General features: G+C 38.6%; 1 pseudogene; it reads right to left on the bottom strand.

The window, feature by feature from the left end:
- Positions 1 to 1659: 1659 nt before the first annotated feature.
- Positions 1660 to 8158, bottom strand: part of LOC116580193 — a 168030-nt pseudogene continuing 161531 nt past the window's right edge.

Here is an 8158-nt window from a genome sequence, read left to right as displayed (position 1 = left end):
TGAGACATGCAGGGAAGTAGACCTACTACGTAAACCTCACAAGTATTATACCAGGTTCATTTCAAAGACTCCTGTGTTGAGATGTCTCATGATCCTGCATGAAGACATTTTTATTTCAATATTCTGATAAAGAAAATACAGCCTGGAATGACTCAATGACTAGCCCAGAGCCTCACAGTTAATTAGCAGAGGTATTTAGAGTCAGGCGCAGACTTGTCAGATTCAAAGGCCTATGTTCTTTATGGAATATCACACACCTTCTGGAAGTTGCAGAATGCCAACTGTAATGGGGTAAAATCACAGACACATGTCAGATTTAGCACTTATCACTAGGATGTTCAGTGCAAAGAACTGATTCCCCTCTCCATGCAAGACCCTGTCATTAATCATTTTGCCTTTTTCTCACACTCAGCACACGATTCCCAAACCAAGGCTCACGTGGGAACGGATTTTACATTTTCAATGAGGTGTCTGTTCCTGGATGTATTAAAACAGATTCATCTTTAATACCATTCTTACCAAACCTTTTTATTACTGGTAACTAGTCAGAGTTTATCTAGAGAGAGCAAGTAAGTATTAAAAGCAGAATCTTAGGATTCATCATCAACATTACGGCTTATAATAGTAGTTACACAGGGAAATAATAGTAGTTACACAGATAAACTAAGAGGTCAGAGGATTTCATAATAGAAATACTCAAGGGGAAAAAAAAGAGTCCTCTTTCAGGTCATATATAAGCATACCTCCTTTCATTGCATTTTGCTTCACTGTGTTTCACAGATACTGCATTTTTTTTTTTTTTTTTACGAATTAAAGGTTTGTGGCAACCCTACATTGAACAAGTATAACAGCATCATTTTTTAAATAGCATTTACTCACTTTGTGTCACATTTTGGTAATTCTCAGAGTATTTCAAACTTATTCATTATTAATATATTTGTTATGGTGATCTGTGGCCAGTGATCTACGATGTTACTATTATAATTATCTGGAGGCACCAAAAACTATGCATTATAAAATGGCAAATTTAATTGGTAAATGTTGTACGTGTTCTGACTGCAGAACACAGTGGAAACAGTAAGAGAACCAGAATTAGAAGTGGAGCCTGAAGACGGAACTGAATTGCTGTAATCTTATAATAAAACTTTAAAGGATCAAAGGTTGTTTCTCATGGATAAGCAAAAAAGTGTTTTTTTGTTTGTTTGTTTGTTTGTTTTGTTTTGTTTTTTTTAGATGGAATCCACTCCTGGTGAAGATGCTGTGAAGACTGTTGAAATGACAATAATGGTTTTAGAATATTCTATAATTTAGTTGATAAAGCAGTGGCAGGGTTTGAGAGGACTAACTCCAAATTTGAAACAAGTTCTTCTGTGGGTAAAATGCTATCAAACAGCATCACATGTTACAGAGAAATCACTCATGAAAGGAAGAGTCGGTCAGTGCGACGAATTCCACTGTTGTCTTTTTAAAGCAATTGCTACAGCCACCCCAAACTTCATCAACCACCACCCTGATGAGACAGCAGCCATCAACAAGGAGCAAGAGCCTCCATCAACTAAAAGATTAGGAGATGCTGAACGCTCCAATGATGGTTACCACTTTTCATCAATAAAGAATTTTTCTTTTAAGAGAAAGCTGTGTCTTTATTGGCTGAATAGGTTACTTGAGGGGAATGAAGTGGGAGGAGTGGGTGGCCCCAACGATGGGGGCCAGATGTAGAAGTGATAAAGAACTCGCCCAGGTAGTGGCCAATCATCTCAGGCTTGATTTCCACCTGGATGAAGGTCTTGCCATTGCAGACACCCACCATACTGCCCACCATGCTGCCCCTATCCACCAGGCTGGATGATCATGTCCTGCTGGTGTGTCTTCAACACCTCAGTTTTCTCCATCAGGGAAGCCTCCTTCTTGGCTTCCTCCAGGTGCTCCAGCAGTGAGTGCTGCTTCCTCTGCAAACCCCAGTTCAGCCTCTGCTGCTGCCGGGCACAGAACCACTGCATCATCTGCTCATAGGATACGTCCAGCAGTTGCTCAAGGTCCATGCCATGGTAGATGAACTCGTAGAAGGTGTGCTTCTTCTTCTCTACTTCTGCCATCTTGTCAGCTCTTTGGAAAGCAGTATTTTTTTAAGTAAGGTCATGTACATTGTTTTTCTGGACAGAATGCACACTTAAATGTTATTGCACAGTATAATGTGAATATAAATTTTATATGCACTGGGAGACTAAAAAATTCATCTCACTCACTTTATCATCGTATTTGCTTAACTGTTGTGGTCTGGAACCAAATCTGTATTATCTCTGAGGTATGTCTATGTTGCAAAAAAGAGCATGAAGCAAATGGATGCCCAATACAGGTAGAGGATAATACCAGAGAAGTTTGAGATAAAAGAGAAAAACTACAGAATACACATTAGAGCAAAAATTCTTCTGCACTAGATCCTACATCCAAAGATCTCAGCTCAATGGATATCGAAAGCATAAGACCCTAGACATTGACCATATCACTGAAAGGCTCGGTAATACTCAAAATTATTTTAAATGGTAGGCAGATATTGGAACCAAATATCACTGAATTGCCGAGGAAGTTATTTCTTTCCCCATTCCTTCTAATTACATTAATAAAGAAGTCTGTGTTCCATGTTAACATGCCTTTAGCACTCTATTAACACTTGTTAATTTCTCCTGTGGAATAATGTAAAGTGTCCTATAAAGATACGTTTATTTACATTAAAAGTCAGTTTAAAGGAAATTAAGTAGACTTTGTGAAGATATGATGAAAATCATAATAATGTACTATAATCATGGAACTTGGGAAACATTGCAATCTAGAGAAAAGGAAGGTGAAATACTAAAGAACCTGAGTCCATTAGCAAAATTTAGGGATGAGCTTCTCTTTGCTTATCTCTGAAATTTGTGGGATGAACTGACACTGGGGTCAGACAAAAGGGTCAGTCGAGGCAAAAAATAATTGGTTTGAATTCCTGGTCATCCAGCGAAGAGCAACCCCCGATGCAAAGATAAATGAGGTTCAATTCCTGACCAACCCTTTCTGCAGCATCACAGTATGCTTGCTCCCAATTTGTTTTGTCTCTCACAGAAATTTTCTATTGCAACAGGCTTTCATGGGTAGTTCTAATCACTACAGACAAATTTCTTCCAACCACAGACTGTCTTTCTATTTCATGAGCCATTCACAGGACCTCTAATCACTCATTCCATATTTATGTCAGGCAGTCATTTTCTCCTTGGAATGTCTCCTCCATGTGAAATACACTGAGTTCTTTCTGTCATTCCCTAATTTTCCCTTCACCATCTTGACTTCTCATCACTGCAAAAATTCCAAGTTGTCCATATTTTTAAGGATCACGACCAGAACTAAATATACTATTTTAGGTCTATCAATATTATTTTAAGGATCAGAAAACAGATATGACCAATGGAGCACTAAAATAAGAAAATGTATCTACTTTTGTTTCAGACCATGATCACACTGGCTAGCTTTGTGTGTTCTACTGATGACTCTGAATGAATTTATTTTTTCTTAAAAGGGTGGAGACAGAACACAGCTTACTTAAGTAATCGTTTCTTTGCTCAGTGGGGTGTCTGCTTCTCCCTCTCCCTCTGCCTGCTGCTTCTCCTGCTTGTATTCTCTTTCTCTCTTAATAAATAAATAAATAAATAAATAAATAAATAAAATCTTTTTTTTTTTTAAAAAAAGGAAGTAAATGAAAAGATTACCTCTTTCCATAACCGCACATCCTTACCACTGCTCTCTAAAACTCTCAGGTAATATAAGTAAGGATTCCAAGGAAAGGGGCTGTGTGGACAGTAGAATATTAGATTACAATATTTGTTATAAGGCTTTCTATTTTTCATTATTTTTTTTAAGTACCTCAGCCTCAGAGAAAGATTTCACAAAGATTTTATAAGTTTCCAAATCATTAAAAAAAAAAAAAAAAAACTTCCTAGGTTTCTTTACACCAATTCTTTTTTTTCCCAACACACCATAATCACTCACTTATATATGATGATGCCACTGTGTTACTGGTGGGGCAGAGGAGAGGGAGTACATCTTTGGCAGCCAAATCACCTGCTGATGCACATTTAGCATTTGTCATGATACATCTCTCCAATACTGCCAGGAGCAGAAGACTGCAGGTTAGTTCTTAAGCTAAACCTCCCAAAGTACAGAACTCTAATTTTCCATCAGAGGAAGACAACTCTCCAACCTTTCTAACTCCACACTTTTATTTATAAAGGACTGTTAAGTGGGCACTGGTCGTGGAAAGCAATGTCTTTATCTTAGAGAGGTTGCTCCAGCACCAGAGTGAAAAATAACAGAAATCTCATCTGTGAGTGAGGGAATGTTCAGAGCCATTCTGCATCAATGAACTCACACTAAAATAGGGCCAGTCCTGTTCCAACCTAATTTGCCTACAAATCATTACAGGGAACTTGTAAAAAACACAGATGTTGGTTCTCTGCCTCTGGGGTGAGGCCTAAGGGTCTGCAATTTTAACACACTTTCTTTTTTTTTTTTTTCTTTCCCCCAGAGAAGCCATGCCAACTGGTCCAGAGACCACACTTGATTGTTAAGGGATTAAAAGAAAACTGGCAGATTTGAAGTTTCCCAGATTTGATTCCAGTTCTATTCTAATCATAAACTACCACAGATTTCATTTTTCAATAAATATGTATGGAACATTTGCAATGTTCCAGGCACTGCTTTAGGTGATGGGTATTCAACAGTGATTTTCCCCCTCTATGCCCTTTACGCTTTGGTTCAAATAAGTAGGTCTCTACTTAAAGACCTCAATGCAGTAGGGCAAGCCTTTCTAATACAGCTTTGACATTAAGGTTAAGAGCAAGGACCTTAAGAATTACAAAGATTTGGTTTTGAAAGCTGGCTCTGTCACTTAATCGCCTTGACACCTTGGGTAAATCAACCTCTGAGCCTCAGTTTTCTCATCTATGATGAATTAAAAGATACAATGTTTGTAAAGCATTAGCATCAGGGTCGACGTGGGTAACATTAAAAAAATGTCAATTATTATTACTCTTGTTCCAGTCCTGGCATTCATGGAGCCATAGAGCAAAACAGAACCTACAGGTGAAGACATACTTCGTGGTAATCTATGAAGGTCTGGGGCACAGGGGACCAACAAAGAACAGTTGGAGGATCCCCAGAACTGATCCTTAGAGGTATTTACTTCCCCATTCCAGACATGCTCATGTGCATCAAAAAGGACTTTTTCTCTAATGACAAACATGACCACATCTGAACTAGAGCTACGTTTACAGACAAGTCTGCACGTTATACAAGCAGTGGAATGAGACATATAGGAAAGGGTCATGATACCGAATCATGCAATGACATTTCATGGACAGGGATGGCTCCAGGGTGGCTCCATTTCACCCATATACTAAGGGTGAGATGTTCGGGGGAGTGTAAACCTCAGAGGGCTGGAAATGACCGTAAGAGCAGAGGGTGATACTAGCATGAGGAAGGGAGAGAAGTGACAGGGATCCCATCACTCGAACTGGAGGAGAAAGGAACATGGACCTCAGGTCACAGCAATAATCCAGTTGCTGATCTACCCAATCACCAGCTTCAAGATCCTAAAAGTTAGGACCCAAGATCTAGGGAAAAATGATCTAAAGGGAGGGAAGTGAGAGCCACGCAGGTGGGATGAGTGCTAAGTGAACTGGAACCTGGGCTGCAATGTTCAACAGTCATGCAAACTGGCCATCTGGATATGAAAGCACCTTGTCCTGTGCTATGCTGCATGCTTACTCCTGGAGACAGAGTCATTTTAAGGGTTATTAGAATACCATAGTCGGTGAGAGAACTGTGCTGCATGCTTACTCCTGGAGACAGAGTCATTTTAAGGGTTATTAGAATACCATAGTCGGTGAGAGAACTGTGTGGTCAGAACAAAGCACGGGAAAAAAAAAAAAAGAATGTGAGTCAAAAGAAATTTCCATTTACTAGTATAGAGGTTAGTCTGAGGATAATGACTGTGAAAACTTCAGAGCATTCTGAAATATTGACTTCCTCGCATTACAGTTTTGTGGGTGTCCTTCTACTCTCTCTTATTAATCACATGTCTTAAAAAAAAAAAAAGGTACAAGTGTATGTCTGTCTAGGTGACCACAGGAAGGAAGAGCTAACTGACAGAATTGTGGTTTAAGGCTAGGCTTGGAAGGCAGGGAAAGATGATACATGAGTGAATAATCAAAGGACAGACAGGTAAATTTCAGAAAACAGAAACAAAAGCTAAATCAGGTTAAACATTTGAGGACAGGAGGGAGAAACCCAGAAGCCATATTAAACCCAAGAAAGGTGATTAAATATACAGAGCCTCTGTGGTTTTGAAAACTTTCACAGAGCTGAAATTCTTGACTAGGGAGCTTGGCTGACTACAGATCAGCAAGAAGGCCAAGTGATACTGGCAGCAGCAATTAGAGATCCACAAGCTAGAGTAGGAAAAACGTGAATTCATAAGAAGAATGAACTTCTGCTCTTGTCCTCATTTGCCTTTCTGATCTTACAGTGGAGTACAGCATATGAAGGGGTTTAAGAGACTGTGGCCACATGGTAAAATGTCAGAGCACTTGGCAACTGTCAGCTACTTGAAGGGTATGTCTCCCCCTGGCTCATTAATCTTACCACAACAATATCTTGTGTACACTGGCATTTTGGAAACTTCCCCATTAGTCCTCTCTGATAATCACCCAAAGTGAATTACTATTCCCTAGTGTGACTTTATCCTGCCTTTTTCTTATAACCACTCATGAATATACCAACAGTAAATGGGTGGAAAAATGGAAAAGGTGACTTGGTAATTTTTTTTGACTCTTCTGAAAATGTCATGTCCTCAGCTGGAAACATCTGAGAGGTCATTTTGCTTCAAGTCTCCGTGTAATAAACCATGTCCACGTTTCTTTATATCTTCCTTTTTCATGGTTTTACTTGGGCTTGGTCCAAATTAAAGTGGAGGGAGAGACACTGCTTTCATAGTAAATTGTGGTCCAGGGAAGACAGGTGAACTGAATGAATAAGGTCCAGGAAAGACATGTAAAATTGATGAATAAAATGCACTTGAGTGTACTGCTGAATTGCCTCTTTTCTTCCTCAGTGTTTATGGCCCACATTTTTAAAGAACACCAAAGAAAATGTCATCCTCATTATAAAAAAGAAACATAATCTGGAGAAGATGTCTGAAATGCAGTTACATTTAGTACACAAACAACTGTGCTTTATATCTTCTGTTGTCTCCTCTCTAAAATTTTTCTTCTGAACTCTAGGCAGATTCTTTGTGACAAAAACTCTAATGGAAGTGACCTCCTGGTTTACCTAGGTCCCAAGGTCACCTGCTATTGGAACAGAATGTCAAAATCAAAAACAACTTGTGCCATCAGGAATTCAGTTTTGATTGATTAGACAAACCCAAACCTCCTATCTCTCACCCTCCTCATAGATGGACATAGGCTCAAATCTTATTTGATTTTTCAAACATCTTATGCTCATGAACTGAATAGCCATAACTGCTATCAATTGAAAATATGAAAAAAAATTATGGTTTCTACAGAAGACATTGGAAAATCTTTCTAGCACACATTTTGCATTATGCAAGTCAGAACTGATGTATCACTTTGACCTCTGTTATTCATTTTATCTTCTCACTAGTGGAAATAAATGATGCAATCCCATTGTGCAGGTAAAAGAAATAGAGTTGCTTAAGGCCAAATAGCTATCATGTAAAGAATCTAAAGTTCAAACACATAACTTGACCAAAGAGCTGAAAGTTGTCTCATGTACTATCCCAATCATTCTTCAAAAAAGTGTCATAAAGTAGGTACTTGAAAATAGTCATTCTACAGATGAGAAGCAAAAAAAATCAACAAAAAAGCAACTGCCTCATTCAACTAATACTATTTTAAGGAGACGCGAATTAGACTTGGTTTCATTCCAAACCTTAGGTTATCTTCTCTACATCATAGGGAGGTAAGTAGATTCCTTTTCCATGTATTGAGGAATGGGTGGAAAACCATGAAGCAGTAGAATAGAATGGCTAAGAATGTCAGTACTAAAATCAGATCTCCATAGTTAAACTGCCAGTTCCACCAGCTTGTTCTTGGGACAGTTTACTTAA

The sequence above is a fragment of the Mustela erminea genome, chromosome 19, assembly GCF_009829155.1.
Source record: "Mustela erminea isolate mMusErm1 chromosome 19, mMusErm1.Pri, whole genome shotgun sequence".
In the NCBI taxonomy this organism is placed as follows: Eukaryota; Metazoa; Chordata; class Mammalia; order Carnivora; family Mustelidae; genus Mustela; species Mustela erminea.
The sequence above is the reverse complement of the archived record's forward strand: the minus strand, read 5'-3'. Positions and strand labels throughout refer to the sequence as shown.